This window comes from Ascaphus truei, chromosome 2 (assembly GCF_040206685.1).
Source record: "Ascaphus truei isolate aAscTru1 chromosome 2, aAscTru1.hap1, whole genome shotgun sequence".
Lineage (NCBI taxonomy): Eukaryota > Metazoa > Chordata > Amphibia > Anura > Ascaphidae > Ascaphus > Ascaphus truei.
In genome coordinates, this window is record NC_134484.1 from 7,454,845 (window position 1) to 7,474,397 (window position 19,553).

The following is a 19,553-nucleotide window of genomic DNA, read 5'->3' on the forward strand; positions in this document are numbered from 1 at the left end:
GGGACAGACATCAGGAGAGGAGTTGGATTAAGAAGAAGAGCCCCATGCAAGCGGTCTAGGACTTTTGACCATGACCAAACCAGTGCTCCACCACCACGCATCACTGCCGGCACAATTCACCACATGGCACCTCGCCGCTTCACATTTCGCCTCCATTCGGATATCCCGACATTGTCTTTTTTTTTTTTTATTGTCATACTATTTTTCTTTATTTTTCATAATAAAAATGTTACATCGTATGCCATTTCCCTATAAATAGATACAACATCATGTATATCTCCCTAAGTAACCAAACATTAAATTATACTAAATTAAATCATACACGAACATAAACAGAAAAAGCAGTGTACATTTTGCTGTCAGTGAATGTAATAAGTGCATTATATAACATATTGCAAATCATTTTTGTATAAATTCCTATCTTAACCCCTTCATGACTGGCTGAGCATCCTTATTTTTGCTGCTTATGTATACACGTCTCTACTTTATCATCATCTGGTTTAATAGAAACCACCTTTATCCCTCAAACACATTTACTAACTGTTCTTTTTGCGTTGTCAGAAGAAAATACAAATATTTGTTAACTCCTTTCTCTTTTATTGCCTCTCTTCTATCACATAATATTATCGACATTAATTTCCATTTAGTTCTGTTATATAGGGAGCATATTTATTTTATTTATTTATAAAATGTTTTACCAGGAAGTAATACATTGAGAGTTACCTCTCATTTTTACGTATGTCCTGGGCATAGAGTTAAAACAAATATTACATGGTTACAAATACAGTTACATAAATGAACAGGGTATACATATGGTCTTATCCAATTCCTTAATATAAGCTTTTTTGCCAGGATCACTATCAACTGCGCAGAGTAGTGGTTAACCCTGCACCCTGTTGGGCAGCTGCGGGGGTGAGCGCGTTGCCGGGGGCTCCCGGGGCCACGGAGGCAGAGCACCGCCATCTTGGTTGTGTCCGAGCAGACGTGGAGGGTTGCGCATGCGCAGACATAATGCGCCGGCCAAAACTACGGAGGCAGGCCACAGATGGCTCTCCGTAGTGCAGGAACCCCTAGAAGTCACGCATGCGCAGCTAGGGCGATGTGGCGGCCATTACAGAGTTGTGCACGCTCAGTGGAGAGTAGCGGCGGCCATTAAACATAGAGTATGCTGCCCCAATGCAAAAGAGGTCTTGAGTGGACTACAATTGCCAGCAGCCTCTGGGGACTGCCCTTTCACCCAGATCCCATGCAGCATGACAGCTACTAAGGATTACAGATTCTCATGCTGCATGTGGATACATTGTTGTGTGCAGAGTCAGGAAGCAGACAGTGAAGCACATGAATTAGTCAGAGCTGGGAGCAGGTTAGGGAAAGGTGTGTGTAGGGGGCAGTAGCCCCTATACTAGGCCAGGTTACCCCCCTAGGCCCCAGGTAGGCCCTGAGCCATAACCCAGATTGTGGTTGCGACAGGGACAGGCCCTACTGTACACTGGCGACACACTTTATTCGAGCAAGGCTAGTCCCACGAATTCGGGTATACCCGGGTGTATTGAGGTTTGTGACTGTTTTCTGCCCGAGTGCATTGGGTTATTTTCAGGCAGGGATTGAAGCATTTTATTCCCGCTGGCTGCAATACTGCACAGTATATATATATATATACTGCATTACAATTCATGAATTTATGCCATCTGGTAGACACGCGAAGCATTGCAGCCTATTAAATCCTAATCATTATCATTTAACAGATCAGCCGCCCGTCAGCCAGGCATGAACCCAGGCTGGGAAGGCAAACGCAACGGGGCTTGTCAGAGGTGAGGAGCGGCGCATTCCAGGTATCTGCCAGGTACATACTGGGTATTTGCTCGAATAAAGTGTGTCGGTGCAGTAGGTAGGTGCTTTGCCCCTTTAGTTATTTGTTAAGTTCAGGGACACAACTGCAGTGCTGCGAGCCCCTGACAATTGACCATCACTCAAGATAGAGACTATCTTCCTGGTGGGATTGTCTGGCGGGACGCCACCCCACGCGTCACGAGCGGAAGCTTCGGGGATCTCGCTTTCAGATCCATCAGCCAAGTACAGCATCTGAGCGCCCGGGTGTGGACACACCCGGCAGGTACCATCAAGTCACCAAGTGCACCAACTACAAACCTCATATTAGTGGGCAGCGCTGTTCCACACTTGGGTGGGGATGTGGGACTTTTGAGACACTTGGGTGGATGGTGGTGGGGTTGAGGCCCAGTGAGGCCAGGTTAAAAGGGTGACACTGCTGTGTAGCCATTGTTGATGTATTGTGATGTGTTATGTGTTAGTGCATATAGTAAACTGTTTTTATCCATACCCTAGTGTAAGTACTTACTGTATGTGGTTCCTGTGTAAGGGGTTATTCTACACACTAGAATCCCTGCACAGGTGGAGGCGCTGTAAGCAGTACGTTTCAGGATACACCCCAGGCTCCCAGTGGCGGAGGTTCAGACCTCCTGTGAGCCTATCAGGTATTGCACCACACCTGGTAGCATCTGTTGATTTCCCCTCATGGTCCCTATCTGCGATTGGGGGGGGGGGGTGGAATATGTGTTACAATTACTAATTTCGGGAATGATTGCTTCTTTACTTTATCTTTTTGTTATTCAAAATTCCCAAATAAAAGCGCAAGATAAGATGTTTCAAATCTACACATGAGATAAAGTGAGATACACTTGAGATAAAATGATTAACCTTATTCTATGAATTTTTTAGATTTTGCCCCACTCCCAAAAAGCGCTTTAAATCCACTTTCCCGTTTGAATTTTACACTAGAACCTTCTTCCTTTTTAGTTACTTAGGGGGCGATTCACAGAGCAGTGATAAAATCACTGCCTTTGGGTGCAAGTATGACATTAATCACGCTTAATAAATGAAGCCAAAAGCGGGACTCACTAAGAAGTGAAGGCCATTACTTTAAGTGCGATTAAAAAAAAAATCACTATGGTGCGAGCTGTTTTTTGCATCAGTGCTATTGTGCTATAAATTGTACAGCGCGATAGCTGATAGGAAAAAATGCATCCTGTAAGAGCTGCACGGAGACGCTGCATCCCCATGCACGGCTCTTACAGGCGATCGTGCATTAAAAATATTGATTTTGGGGGCGTGGCCACGACGTTGAGGTGAATGGCAGCTTAGTTCTGAGCTCCACTCTCACCGGTGCTAAATAATTAAATAACTTCAATAGCAGCGCAACTTTCACAGCGATTTAGATTACAAAACATCAGTGAACATACGGTGATGGCGACAAACAAGGTAACTCGCAGGAAAACGCAACCTGTGTCTACCTATTTCAAAAAAGGAGAAGCAGCACAGGCAGATAAGATGGAGACCCCTGCACAGCCCGCACTATCAGACCCAGACACAGATACCCCAGAAACAGAGCCAGGGGGTCAGGAGATAGTGAGGCGCAAAGATCTCAAGGAGTTCTGTGCCCAAATGAAGAAGTTTTTTAAAACTGAACTATGGGCCATAAGGAAAGATCTGGATGCACTGGGAGAGTGGACAGATGCTTTGGAAACAAAAGCTGATGAGACTACCACGGAACTGGCACAGACAGAAAACAGAAGCTACACTTTCTGCACAAGTCAGATCCTTGGAAGATAAAATAGAGGATGCTGAAAACAGGGACAGAAGATGCACTATACGCCTGAGAGGAGTGCCTGAGTGTCTCTGACCCAGAGGATTTCACAAGAAAATGGCTGGACCATCTATTCCCAGGTAAGCCTGACAATTAACTTATTCTGGATGGATGCCACCGTGCACTTAGGGGGAGACCGCAAAGCGGAGACCCCCCGAGGGATATAATTATGCGATTCCACCACTATAAAATAAAAGAAGAGGTTTGCAGGATCTCAAGAGACACTAAAAATATGGAATATGAACGGATAAAATTCCAGATCTTTCAGGACATTTCCCCGGTCACCCTCGCCAAAAGAAGAACTCTGGCACCAATAACTAGAGTGTTGAGAGACCACAAGATAAAATACAGATGGCTCTTCCCTTGTGCACTAATGGTGCTTAAAAACAGGGTGGCACATACCTTAAGGAAAGTAGAGGAGGGCGGTGGCTTCCTGAGCAGACTAGGCGCAGGCGGAGCGGCTCAGGGATCCCCCCGGTCAGCAGGAAAGGAGAGAAGATCGCCCGCACCGACATGGAGCAGAGTCCAAATTGATGTCCTGCCCTGGAGAGATGTGCCTTGCCACCTTTGAAGAAGATGATCCAGCGGAGTCGCAACTTCTAACTATGCCTCTAATTATGCCTTCTATCTATGCTTCTAATTATGCCTTCTAGCTGTACCTTCTAACTACGCTTCTAACTATGCCTTCTAACTACGCTTCCAACTGTGCTTCTAATTATACCTTCTAACTACGCTTCTAACTGTGCCTTCTAACTATGCCTCTAACTGTGCCTTCTAACTATGCCTCTTGCTGTGCTTCTAACTATGCTCCTAACTATGCCTTCTTACTATGCTTCTATATAGGCTGCTAGCTATATCTTCTAACTACGCCCTATAACTATGCCTTCTAGCTATGACCTCTGACTATGCCTTCTAGCTATGCCCTCTGACTATGCCTTCTAGCTATGGCTTCTAAATATGCCTCCTGGCTATGCCTCTCACTATCCCTGATTCCCAGTGTGCTCTCCGGTCCCCTTCCTTGCCCTTCGATTGACGCGCTCTATCTATAATTTTGTTTACTTTATGTTTGGGGCTCTATCGGGACCCAAATAGACCTGCCTCTGTAGCACAGGTGGCTGGGGGGGGGGGTCCCAGGAGTGGAGCTGGTCTGCACGCAATTTTGATGCGGCAGCAATCTTGTCCTGCTCCTTCCCCAAACGGAGCGGGAACTACTCTGCCTTTCGTGGGCGGGATGACGTCATCATGACGCTGTGTTATCTCGCGAGAGGTTCGTCCGGCCCACACGGGGCTCACAATTTTAAAGGAACAGAAGGCTGGAGGGCAGAGAGGCAATGATAAATATGTGGAAGTCACGGTGCGCAGTATGTCCTGCCCGAGATCAGGTTCGGGACAGTACACGGGGTGTGTAATGGACATGGGGGGACACGGGGAGGGGGGATGGGGTGTAATGGACATGAGGGGACACGGGGAGGGGGGATGGGGTGTAATGGACATGAGGGGACATGGGGAGGGGGGATGGGGGTGTAATGGACATGGGGGGACACAGGGGGAGGGGGGTAATGGACATGGGGGGGTGGAGTAGGGGACATGGGGGGGCACGGAGGGGGGGGGGTAATGGACTTGGAGTTACACTCCCATACGCCTCATCATAGGAAGCGCACGGACTGAAGGGACTAAGAAACAAGGAAGGCTAAATGACGTTGCACACAGGCTTAGCTGTTTTAGTAAATATAGCTAGTTAAGTTCCATGGTAGAGGTTAAAGGTTCATATGTTTAGATTTATTAGACTTAAAAGTTTATGGGGGATTGAAGAATAGGGGCGGAGAGGTAGCATAGTTTCTAGTTATATAGTTAATTAGCTATAGAAAGATCGGAGAGCTCGGGAAGAACAGTTATAGGTAGATAAGTTATACGATATAAGTGTAGCCCTTTTCTGACACTCTAAGAGGCAATGGGTAGCTACACGCACCTGTGGCTCCAGGAGATCTGAGCCTCCGCTAGCTGGGAGCCTGGGGTAACACTTATTAGTGCTGCGCCTCCACTTACCCAGGAACCCCGTCATGTAAGATTCCCCTGGGCAAGAAACATACCAACACAATGCGTGCAACCAGTTTTACTGTGTGCAATAATAACCTTATTACTTCCTATGAACCATTTCAATAATACAAAATGCATACACTCATAATATAACGCTATAACACTATACCTATACTCTAACGTCGCTAACTGTTAATGTCCTTATAACACGTGTCTCGGCCACACCCCTAGAGAATATTGTCCTGTACAATAGTGGCTCAGCCACGCTCTTATGAGTATGTCTCCGTCCCGTCACCGTGTGCCCCATACACCGTGTCCATGCAAAAATGATAGAACGATAGCTTTGTGTAATTAGGCCTTTGGCCACTCACTAGTGTCCCCAAAGAGTTATGCCTAAGGCGGGATCAGTGCCTGTTGACCGGTGTTGGTGCACTTGATGTAATTAATACCTTCCGGTCATGGCTGTGACCGGCAACACTTCGCAAAGGATCAGATGCATCCGACCCTTGACCTCCAGATGTCGCGGTGTCCAGCCGTCTGGTCCCAGATGACTGCAACCGCCGCAACTCTGTGCTTTGTCCCTAACCAATAGTAAGGTGACAATCGCTTCCACTATTGGGTGTCCCTGCAGCACAGCAGCCTACTGTGACTCAGGGGATACTCCTAAGGGCCTGCGGGGTAAAGCTATCCTATGCAGGCGGGTCACTGACTCCCTGCACTCACACTACCTCCTCTGGCTCCTTCCAGATTTCCTCTGCCTAGCGTGGTCTCTCCCCCACGCTTCCCTTTCCTCCTCCCGTCATCCTAGCCTTCCGATTGGTTCCTCCCGTCAGGTCACCACCCTAGGGCTCATGGGAGTTGTAGTTCCTCCACGGAGCCTTTCTCTTACTGGCCCATCGTTCACGTGCTTCCATTGCACATGCGCAACCTTTCCACTCTATCAGTGCCTTCTGCAAGGTTACGCAACAACATGGCTGCGCCCTGTACTACCGTGCCGCCGCGGAACCTGCCTCACTCCCTCCGAACACACATATAGGTTCCTACCACACCCTTACATTCTCCCCCTTGCAGAATCCAACGTCTTCGCTTGGGCTACACCTACAGAACTATACAGAGAATGTTATATAAAAAAAAAATGCAACACAGTACATCTTACTTATCACTCTATATCAAATTGCACATTTCATTGAACATTACCACTACAGATTGTACTCTACGATGAGCCCACTGCTGAGCCTCATAATGGGGTGCCCCGAATTGATCATAAGCCATCCTCATTGGATGTTGATCAGTTCTTTGGCTTCTGCGAAGTTGCTCTTCGGCTACCTCCTCTGGAGAGTAGCAAGTTTCATTATGCACCCCTAATTCTGCCCTTGAAGGGCTTGATAGATCTACAAAGTCTTTTTGTGGCACAAAGCACGGGCTCTGCGGATCTAGCGGCTGTCCCACTGGGGTCAGTGTATCTGTCGTTGGACCAAGGGGCTCTTTACCCGTAGCTCCTTTGGGAAATGCCTCTGCGGCCGGAAGGCCCCTTCGAGAGGTTCCCTCCATAGGATTCTCAGAGGTGGCATTTATTACAGTCGCTGTGCCATCCTCTGTATTTTCAGCTTCTCCATCAATTGAAACAGTGGGCACTTCCAATTCGTTGTCCCCTACTTGAGGTATGGGGAGCAGATGATTCCTATGCCATACCTTTACCCGGCCTTCGGAGTCCTTGATGCGGTACACCGGGAGGCCAGGCATCTGCGATTCCACCTCATACACCCCATTTCTCCACCGATCAGCATTTGTGCTTTCCGGGAATGCCTAAATTACGAAGGAGAACAGCATCCCCCGGGCGAATCTCTTTATGTCTCACCTTGTGATCATTGCGTATTTTGTTGCTTGCATTTAATTGCGCCGCCGTCTTTTCAGCCAATTTATAGGCCTGCTGCAGACTATCTTGTAGTCTTTGTACATATCAGAAGTGCGTCCGGTTGGATACCCCATCGGTAGGTATCCGCAGTCGCACATCCACGGGCAGCCTAGCTTCTCTTCCAAACATCAAGAAATATGGAGTATACCCTGTAGACTCGTGGCGAGTGCAGTTATAGGCATGCACCAGCGTCTCTACATGCTTGCTCCACTCCGTCATCTGAGAGCCTGTTAATATCCCCAGCAAGTCAAGTAGCGTTTGGTTGAACCGTTCAGGCAAAGCATCTCCTTCTGGGTGGTACGGGGTCGTTCGAGACTTAGCTATATTCAACAACTTCAGCAGTTCTCTAATGAGAGTGCTCTCGAAATCCCTGCCTTGATCCGAGTGTAGCCTGTTTGGTAATTCATAATGAATTAAGTATTTCTCCCACAATACTCTAGCCATGATCACCGCTCGTTGATCTTTGGTGGGGAACGCTTGGGCGTATCTTGCATAGTGGTCTGTAATCACTAGTACGTTACAGATGCCTCGGGAGTCTGGCTCGATGCACAAGAAGTCCATGCACACCAACTCCATGGGGCTTGAGCTTTTCAGATGTGCCATGGGGGCCGCCCAAGTGGGGAGAGTCATCCTCTGTATGCAGCGAGTACACTGTCGGCAATGCAATTCCACGGATTCTCTCATCTTCGGCCAGTAGAATCGGTCCCGAAGTAACCCGAACGTTTTGTCAATGCCCAGATGGCCATGATCATCATGTAGGGCCCTGAGGACCATATTCCTCAAAATCTTAGGCAGGAATAGCTGTCGCCGGTCGGGATGATTGTGGTATGGTATGACCCGATACAGGAGGTAGTTGTCCAGTTCAAACTTTTCGAACTTTTCGAACTCATTCAACAATAGTTTCGCCAATTCTCTGGGGGCTTGCTTAAGAATAGAGGGATTTCCTTGTTGCAGGGCTTGGCGAGCTAATTCCACCACTGGATCTTGAATTTGATGCTGCACCAACTCCTTCCAAGAAACGATTTTGTCCTCCGTAATGTTCATTCCCTCCAAGCCTCGGTAGGCCCGGGAAACTGCGCGGGATTGACACCCTAATGAGTCAGCTACTCTTAGCTCCGAGAATGCTACCTGGTCATTGACTACTGCGGCTAGTGAGCATAGAGCACGTATGCCAGGCCCCGGAATTTCTTCCCACACCTCCTCATCCATGATAGGTTTGAGCCCAGGTCTTCGTGACAAAGCATCGGCCCCTACGTTGGTGGGCCCTGGTTTATACTTGAGGTTGAAACGATAGTTAGCCAGCGCCGCCAACCACTGGTGGTGACCTGTCGCATCTAATTTGGCGGACGTGTTGATGTAAGTCATTGGGTTATTGTCTGTCCGTACTTCAAACTGTACCCCATACAAGTAATCGTGTAACTTGTCCACTACAGCTCACTTGAGGGCTAGGAACTCCAACTTGTGGATAGGAAAGTTCTGTTCACTTGGGGTCAAGCTTCGACTCGCATACGCCACGGGGCGGAGCCCTGTGTCATATTTCTGGTGCAACATTGCTCCCAATCAACTGAAGCTGGCATCCACGTGTAGCACGTATTTTCGGTCAGGGTCGGGCGTAGACCAAGACTGGGGCCTCCGTTAGGCTGGTTTTCAGTTTCAAGAAAGCTTGCTCACAAGCAGAGGTCCATTTCTCTCCAAATGGCGTCTGTGCCGTGGTGTTTTTCCTGCCCGTGTCCTCAGGATAGATCTTTAAGAGGTTATTCAAGAGTTTAGCTTTGCTTGAGTAGCCCTCCACGAATCGCCGGTAGTAGCCACAGAACCCCAGGAAGGATCGAAGTTCCTGGACGTTATTGGGCCTGGGCCAATTCACCACGGCCTCTATCTTCCCTGGGTCGGTGGATATCCCTTCAGCTGATACAATGTGGCCCACGTAGGTCACTGACGTGCGGCAAAATTTGCGTTTATCCAGGGACAGTTTGAGCCCCTCCTTTTTAAAGTCGATCCAACACCTTCATTAGCCGCTCCTCCAGCGTCTTCCCGAACACTATAATGTCGTCCAGGTACACCAAGCATTCTTGCGGGTTCATGTCTCCCAGTGTCTGTTCCATTAACCTCTGAAAGGTGGCAGGAGCCCCGCAGATCCCTTGAGGCATACAAGTGAACTGGTAGAACCCTAGCGGACAGATGAAGGCTGTTCTCTCTTGATCTTTCAGATCCATGGGCACTTGATAGTACCCCGACCTCAGATCTAGTACACTGAACCATTTACTTCCCGTCAAGGCATTCAGAAGGTCCTCGATGCGTGGGAGAGTGTACTGATCAGGCACCGTACAATTGTTCAGCATCCTATAGTCTACACAGAGACGCACTGTCCCATTCTCCTTGTGAACCACCACGATGGGGGAGGCGTACGGACTGCGTGACCCTTGAACGATACCAGGTTTCTCCATTTCGGCTAGTAGTCTCCTCACCTCTTCTACGTCTCGGGGTGCTATGCGGCGGGAACGCTCCCGGAATGGTGCGGTGTCGCTCAACCGAATGGTGTGGCGGGCACTGTGACTGCACCCCACATCCATATCACTCGTGGAGAACACCTCCCGTCGTTCTTCCAGCTTGGTCTGCAGTCTTCTTCTCCAGTCCTCTGTTAGCGGCGAATCTCCAAAGTCAAATGCCAACAGGGGAGTTACTGCATGGTTGGTGGCCACCAGGCGTTCACCTACGGCCTTTCATTCATGCTGCTTGGCCCACTTGCGCACCCCAAGCTGCGAGGGCACAAACATGGCGGGAAAAAAACTTGTTGCACAGTTGAGAAAAAAATTATAGGGCACCCCAGGTCTGATCTCTCAGCAGCGCCTCCAAATGTAGCCCTTTTTCTGACAATCTAAGAGACTACGGGTAACTGCATGCACCTGTGGCTCCAGGAGATCTGAGCCTCCGCTAGCTGGGAGCCTGGGGTAACACTTTTTAGCGCAGCGCCTCCACTTACCCAGGATCCCCGTCATGTAAGTGTAACGGGTTTATCCCCCCCCCAATCTCACATTGGCCCGGGTACTCTATTAACCAACCCCCATTACGTGTATGTGTCTGGTGGTGCACCTGTAGGCAACAGGGCTCCTGAGTCTCCCGCTTGATGTTAGTAGGGGATGTCATCCAGACAGGCAGCTGAGGTAGTGTGTGTGAGTCCTACCTATATCCAGTGCAGCGCCTCCACCTCATCAGGATCTGTGCTTCCGCAGGGAGATGGTCCTGGTGAGGAACTCCTTCTTGGTGGTGCCATCCACTTGCGAGTAATCTCACACTCACACAGTGGAGGTATATTCGAACAGGGCATCTTTATTGATGGTGGTATGGGCAAGCTGCCCCTCACAGATAACAGCTCAGCCACTCATCTCTTTGTAGCACTCTCTTAGGAAGGTCCCTTCTCTTCTAATAGAGCTGCTTTCCACCTAACCTCTCAGAGAGATTCCCCAGCTTCTCTGGCTGCTGTAAGCTCCTCTCTTGAGCTGCTTTGTCTCTCTCAGCTCCTCTAACTCTGCTGCGTATGCTCACTGACTCACAGCTAGCAGGAGACACTGCAACATTGTTGCAGACCTTCACGTGCCTCTCAGTGAACAGAGCAGCACAACAACAGGAAACTGAACTCCTAACTTTAGTCAGTGCTGTGTCTTATATCACCCCCCAGAGAACAAACATGCTCTGTATCACTAAGTGGGAACACACTGCATGTTGTCACTTCCTTTGGGGACATATGACACCTCACCAGGGTGTGAGGGCAAACCTCATGATTGTTGCTGGCAATCCTGCATACTTACCAGGTGTAACGGTCATATCACCCCACCCAATCGTATATACCGCGTGAGTGCAGGGAACATGCAATGTTACCAAGGGTGTGCGTGGTGCAATACCTTTTGGCTCACAGAAGGCTGAGCCTCCGCTATGGGGAACCTGGGGCAATATACTACGAATAATAATGATGCAGCGCCTCCACCTGCGATGGCTCCCACCAGAAGGGAGTAGTTCCTCGCAGGACAATACACAATGACCACACAGACAGCTCTATATAACTATTGACTTTACTACATGCAACAACGTACTTCATCACATCTCAACACAACCTTCATGCGCCACGGCGGACGCTAACCACTCTAGGCGTCACGGCGGACGCTACCACCTCTAGGCGTCACGGCGGACGCTACCACCTCTAGGCGTCACGGCGGACGCTAACCTCCCGCAGAGTGACCCCACCCTGTGTCCAGTAACCCCCACCCAAATGTCTCGCACCCCCAAAGTCAAATACCACTGTGCATGTGTATGTGTGACTGCGCAGCCACTATGTCTGGTGATAGGCCTGGTTGGTGCACGTGAGTTGCAGGTTACCTGCCCGGGCTCCAGCCACGGGTACCGCGATATCACGGGAGATCCGCCCGATCCGACGTTGTCCTCCACACCGCGTTGGGTGACCTCCAGCGCGGATAATATCACCTTAGTCCCAGGGTCTTTGGTGGTGTTCTGAGCCCAGAACCCACCTCGCAGGGCCGCACGGCTTCAGCTCTGTGTCCCTGACTAAGCTACCAATAAATGGGGCAGGTTCCCTAACCTAGGGCCTGTCCCTACAATACTCCGCTAGGATGACTCAGGACTATCTGGGGCCTAGGGGATTGCTGGCCTAGTGCAGAGAGTCACTGACCCCTGCACCCTACCTCTTTCCCCTAGCTGCTCCAGTCACCAACTGTCCGTGCAAAAACCCCGCGAATTGTATCCATTCCCTGCAAGCAGGGAGCTCCTCCAGCCCTATTGGCTCCCTGGCGTCACATGGGGTTCCCTAATGCTCTTGGGAGCTGTAGTCCCTGGCCAATACCTTCCCTGGTAGGCTAGGGCTTCGCGGGCTTGCCCCTGCGCATGCGCGAGCTGTCTGGGTAATGGCGGCGCCCTCTTCACCGGCCGCCGGGACCTTAGAGACGCGATCGCGGCCCTAGCGACGGCCCGATCGCGTCCCCGGCAACCGGCCCACTCGCGGAGGAGAAACGCTGCTCCCTCTCTCGGCCCCCACCCTCCGGAAAGTCCTCTGCTCATGCGTGCGCAATCGCCTATCGCGTCGCCCTGCACCGGGACCCGACAGAGCCCTAGCAACGCGTCCGACCGCGTCCTTGACGACCGGTCCCTGCAAGACTCCGCGCTATCCGCGCCTATGCCCCCGCATCTCCCCACAAGCGGCTGCTACCTCGGTGAGTGTCGCGAGGGGGGGGGGGGCCCATCACCACCGCGGGGGACCTGGTTACATCCTCCCCCTGGTAAAATCCCCAACGTCCTCGCTTGGGACACCATGCAATGCAACTATATACAAAAGTTATATAATGAAAATGGCGTAACATATTTATATAATGAAAATTTCAACAACCACCCATGATTTCACTATTATCAGCTCTACATCAAATTGTACATTTCACTGAACATCACAATAACTGACTGTACTTTGCTGCGAGCCCACTGCTGAGCCTCATAATGGGGTGCCCCAACGTGATCATAGGTTACCCGATTTGGAGGGTACCTGACTCTTTGGCTCCTACGGAGTTGTTCTTCAGCAACTCCCTCTGGGGAGTAATAAGTACAGTCCTGAGGCTCAGCCTCTTCCCTTGAGGGGAGAAATGTCTCTGAACAGTCTCTGTTAGGCACAAAGCACGGGCTCTGTGGATCCAAAGGCTGGCCTGTTGGTGCCACCTTAGTAGGCATTGGCCTACGGGGCCCCTTACCCGTAGCCCCTCCGGGAGATGCCCCTTATGTGGAATAGTCCCTTTGAGAGGGTCCCTCCATAGGGTCTTCAGGAGTTATTTACAGTCTCTTGACCCACCTCTGATAGATCGGACTCACCGTTGAGCGGTGTGGCCTGTATTTCTTCTTCTTCGTCTCCCACTTGGGGGATAGGGAGAAGGTGATTACGATGCCAAACCTTTACCCGGCCGTCTGTGTCTTTAATGCGATAGACCGGGAGGCCGGGCATCTGTGACTCTACCTCATATACGCCATCTCTCCATCGGTCTGCCAGTTTATGTTTTCCGGGGACTCCCAAATTACGAAGTAACACAGCGTCCCCAGGACGTAACTCTCGATACTTGACTTTGTTGTCGTATCGTCTCTTATTGCCAGCATTCAGTTTAGCTGTAGACTTCTCAGCCTGTTGGTAAGCTTGCTGCAAACTGTCCTTTAGCCTTTGCACATACTTGAAATGGGTAGCATTGTGTATCCCATCCGTTGAGACTCGAAGACGCACATCTACGGGGAGTCTTGCCTCCCGCCCAAACATGAGGAAGTACGGGGAGAACCCAGTGGACTCATGGCGAGTACAGTTGTACGCGTGTACCAACGTTTCTACGTGACGACTCCATTCTGTTTTCTGCGTTCCCTTCAGAGTTCCAAGCATGTCCAACAGGGTCCTGTTGAATCGTTCAGGCAAAGCATCTCCTTCGGGGTGGTACGGAGTCATCCGGGATTTGGCGACGTTCAGCATTTTAAGTAATTCTCGGATCAGAGTACTCTCAAAATCTCGCCCTTGGTCGGAGTGGAGTCGGTTTGGAAGACCGTAATGAACGAAGAACTTTTCCCATAGAACTTTCGCGACCGTGATAGCCTTCTGATCTTTTGTGGGGAAGGCCTGTGCATATCGGGTGTAATGGTCCGTGATGACTAGCACGTTACCGATACCTCGGCTATCAGGTTCGATACATAAAAAGTCCATACACACCAAGTCCATTGGACCAGAACTCTTCAGATGGGCCATAGGAGCTGCTCTGGTAGGCAACGTCTTGCGTTGAACGCACCGGGCACAACGGCGGCAGTGTTGTTCCACCGCTTCCCGCATCTTGGGCCAGAAGAACCGGTCTTGGACTAGCCCAAAAGTCTTCTCTACACCGAGATGCCCGTGTTCATCGTGTAGGGACTTCAACACCAGGTATTGTAAGTTCTTAGGTAGGACTAGTTGTCTCCTATCCGGGTGGTTATGGTATTGCACCACCCGATAGAGCAAGCAATTGTCTATTTCAAATTTGTCCCATTCTCGCATGAGTAAGGCCACCAAGTCATTGGGCGCACGTTTCAGAAGGGCTGGGTTCCCCTTTTCAACGGCGTGCCGGATGATACTAGCGACCGGATCTCGAATTTGGTAGTCTACCATGTCTTTCCACCGGAACACCTTGTCATGCGTGAGGTGCATCCCTTTTGGGTCGCAGTAGGCGGCGGGGACAGCCTGCGACTGGCATCCCAAGGAGTCGGCCACTCGTAACTCGGAGAAGGCCACTTGGTCATTAACTATGGCTGCAGTTTTACACATAGTCCGCACTCCGGGGCCGGGAAGTTCTTCCCATTCCTCGTCATCGGGGGTAGCGAGTAGTCCTGGCCTTCGGGAGAGGGCGTCCGCCCCAATATTCAATGGCCCCGGCTTATACTTCAAGGAGAAGCGGTAGTTACTGAGGGCGGCCTGCCATCTGTGGCCGGCTGCATCTAATTTGGCCGACGTATTGATGTACGTGAGGGGATTGTAATCCGTCCTTACCTCGAAGGTGACACCGTACAAGTAATCGTGGAGCTTCTCGGTGATCGCCCACTTGAGAGCCAGAAACTCCAACTTGTGGACGGGGTATCTCTGCTCACTGGGTGTCAAGATGCGGCTGATGTAAGCTACCGGCCGTAGGCCCTCCGGGTGCTTCTGGTGCAGGACGGCGCCTAGTCCATTTAGACTGGCATCCACATGCAGGACGTATGGCTGTTCGGGGTCCGCATAAGCAAGTACAGGCGCTTCGGTCAGACACTTCTTCAGCTTCAGGAAGGCCTGCTCACACTCAGAGGTCCATTTGTCACCGAACGGTTGGCGGGCTGATACAGCCTTCTTCCCGGTCTCGGAAGGGTATATCTTCAACAGATTGTTCAAGGGTTTAGCCTTGCTCGAGTACCCTTCCACGAAGCGGCGGTAATACCCACAGAACCCCAGGAAGGATCGCAGCTCTGTGACGTTCTCTGGGCGAGGCCAGTTCACCACGGCCTCTACCTTGGCAGGGTCGGTGGCGATCCCTTTGGCGGACACGATGTGCCCCACGTAGGTCACCGAGGTATGGCAAAATCGGCACTTGTCTAGGGATAATTTCAACCCTTCGTTCCCCAGGCGGTCGATCACCTTAAACAATCGCTCTTCGTGCTCTTCCAGAGTCCTTCCGAAGACGATGATATCGTCCAGGTACACCAGACACTCCCGGGGAATCATGTCTCCGATAGTCTTTTCCATCAACCTTTGGAACGTAGCAGGCGCCCCACATATACCTTGGGGCATACGGGTGAATTGATAGAATCCCAGGGGGCAGACGAAAGCTGTCTTCTCCTGGTCTTCCGGCGTCATGGGCACCTGATAGTACCCTGATCGGAGGTAAAGCACGCTAAACCAGTGACTCCCATTCAGCGCATTCAGGATCTCTTCAATGCGCGGAAGGTTGTATTGATCCGGGACCGTGCGATTGTTCAGTGTTCGATAGTCGATACACAGTCGTACGGACCCGTTCTTTTTCCGCACCACCACTATGGGCGACGCGTAAGGTCCTCGTGATTCCGTCACAATCCCAGCGGTTTCCATGTCTTGTATGGCGTTCCTCACATCGTCCACATCCCGAGGGGCAAGGCGACGAGAACGTTCCCGGAACGGAGTGGCATCACTCATCCGAATGGTATGTTGGGCACTGCGGCTGCACCCCACATCCATCTCGCTCGTGGAGTACACATGTCGTCGTTGCAGCAACTGGGTGGTCAACCGCTCTTTCCACTCTGTGGACAGCGTCGACTCGCCGAAATTGAAGTCCAGATCGACTATCCGCTCGTGCGCGGCCACCGCCTTCACCTGAGGCGTGGCTCCCACCGGGCTGACCGGATATATGCATCCCAATTTCTGGTCGACATCAAACTCCATCGGAAAGGGGGAGAGATTCTGCACATACACGTGGGTTCGAATAGGGATCTTAGCCGTCCATTCCCTCACTTCGGGTAGTACTCTATACCCTCGCTGAACCTCTTCTTCTTCAGGCTCACTCTCCAGCGAGAACAGTTGGTCGTTCTGGTCTCGGTCAGGATAACAACACCAGACGGCCATCTTTTGCACTCCCCCTGGTAATATGGTCGTCAGTCCTCGTTGACGATTGTAGAGGTCCCCATGACGCTCCAAGGCATATACCCGGTGGCACTCTTCTCGTAAGATGGGGTCTAGGAGCGAATCGGCCAGCGGCAACTCGTTGGTCTCTTTCAAGTAGGCTCGGATTATAGCTTGCACTATGTCCGCATTGGTTCCCAAGATGATTGGGTACTTGCAATGGTCTTGGGGCTCCGGGCATACCATGGCCGCTACCTGCATGGGGTGCTTCTTGCCGGTGTTCAGTTGAAGTATGTCCAGTTGGACCCTTACAATCCCATCGATGGGGTAGTCTTCATTACTTAACCCCCTAACCTTCATATGTTCGGCCGGCCTTAGTGGGCAGTGTTGAAGGTGCTGATCATAGAACCTGCGATATATTATGGTTACTTGTGACCCTGTGTCCAATAGGGCCGAGGCGTATATCCCTTCTAGTACCACGGGCACGATGGCCGCAGGACCCACTTGACTGCAAGCTTCACCGGATGAGGCGTCATCACTGGGGCCAGCGTCAGAAGGGGCATCCGGGGTTCCAGAATGAGGGAGTTCGAGGTCAGCTTCTGCCATTGGTACACTGCAGACCATAGATCGGGCTGATTTTCCTCTATCGGAAGGGTGTTCCTCAGGGTGACCTTCCTTTTCTGGGCAGTTACGGATTACGTGGCCCTTCTTACCGCAGTTATAGCATACCACCGGGCGGCTTTCCGGGCGACTCGTGGACGGGGAAGGTGGTCGGTCGGGGGGTCTTGGTTTGTACCCCTTAGACAAGGCAGCAGACTCTTCCTTCTTTTCCGTAGAGCCCTTTCCTTTGGAGGCAGAGGAGTTCTTAGGTGTAGCGGTGGAGTGTAGCATAACGTGAGCCTCCTGTAGTTTCACTTGCCGCAGCAACTCGGTGAACTTGTAGGGGCCCCCGTCCATTATCTTGCTGCGGAGCATGTTGGCTATGGGGTGAGTGGGGCTTGATCCCCGTAGGTACTGCTTATGGAGAGCTTCATCCATCCCCGAGGTGGAGACCAGCTTACGATTGAGTAGGACCCCGAGGACCAGCTGTAGGCGGTGGATGAAAGCCGACAGGTCCTCTCCTTCCTTCTGATAAAGATGGAAGTACTTCGTCCAGAGCGCTCCTTCGTCTTCTGCTAGTCCGTACGCCTCCAACAGGAACGCCACCATTTCCAACGCTGTCAACTCTGGGTGTTGGTCCCTGTGGATGGTCAACATAGTAGACGCAGGGGGTCTGAGGCATTCCATAATACGCTGCCGCTTTACAGTGTCAGTGCACGACCACTCCTCTACTACTTTTACTGCATTCTCCCTCCACAGGTCTATTCCTTCCTCCCCCTGGGGTATTGGAAGTACTCCAGAGAAGGCCTTAAGCTTCCTATAACTTTGAGACTGGGATGCCACGGTGAGGGCTTCTACGAATTGGGGTAGCGTCACCCCCATTATGGAACCTTCGTTCATTGCTCTCTCTCCGATAGGCCGGGAGTTTACCTCGCGGGGTACGGTGTCGGGTGGAGAGGGAGGACTGTCAGCCCAACTACTGGCGTCCGGGAGGGCGCTTGGGGTAAAGGAGACTTTGGGTTGGGGACGGTCAACCCGGTTTGGGGTACTGGACACGGGGGTAAGTGGTGTCCAGGTACTGGTGGACGGTTCGTCGGGATCTTGAGGAGGGGCTCTGAGCGAGAACATTTCCCGTATTACTGGCAAGTCCGAGTATATAAGGGGGTATCCGTCTGGTGGGCACTCGGGGGCTACTAGAATATTCGGGGCCGCTTCAGGGCCTATGTCCCGGCATACGGTGAATAGTAGTGCACTTAATTGATAAGTAGAGTCGAACACCCTGCCACGGTACCATATTCTATCTGCGCCTAAGAGCTTGCTCAGTGAGTTCCGGATGTCCGTTTCAGGCACTAACGCCGGGACGTTCCCTACTGCAACCACGTGTCTAGGTGGTTCACGGACGGTGGTGGCCCACGCGTGGACCTCTTGACGTGAGGGAATTACCATGATGCTGATTTTTGGTGATTCGGTTTTGAATAGGGCACCCCAGGTCTAAGATCTCAGCAGCGCCTCCAAATGTAACGGTCATATCACCCCACCCAATCGTATATACCGCGTGAGTGCAGGGAACATGCAATGTTACCAAGGGTGTGCGTGGTGCAATACCTGTTGGCTCACAGAAGGCTGAGCCTCCGCTATGGGGAACCTGGGGCAATATACTATGAATAATAATGATGCAGCGCCTCCACCTGCGATGGCTCCCACCAGAGGGGGAGTAGTTCCTCGCAGGACAATACACAATGACCACACAGACAGCTCTATATAACTATTGACTTTACTACATGCAACAACGTACTTCATCACATCTCAACACAACCTTCATGCGCCACGGCGGACGCTAACCACTCTAGGCGTCACGGCGGACGCTAACCACTCTAGGCATCACGGCGGACGCTACCACCTCTAGGCGTCACGGCGGACGCTACCACCTCTAGGCGTCACGGCAGACACTAACCTCCCGCAGAGTGACCCCACCCTGTGTCCAGTAACCCCCACCCAAATGTCTCGCACCCCCAAAGTCAAATGCCACTGTGCATGTGTATGTGTGACTGCGCAGCCACTATGTCTGGTGATAGGCCTGGTTGGTGCACGTGAGTTGCAGGTTACCTGCCCGGGCTCCAGCCACGGGTACCGCGATATCACGGGAGATCCGCCCGATCCGACGTTGTCCTCCACACCGCGTTGGGTGACCTCCAGCGCGGATAATATCACCTTAGTCCCAG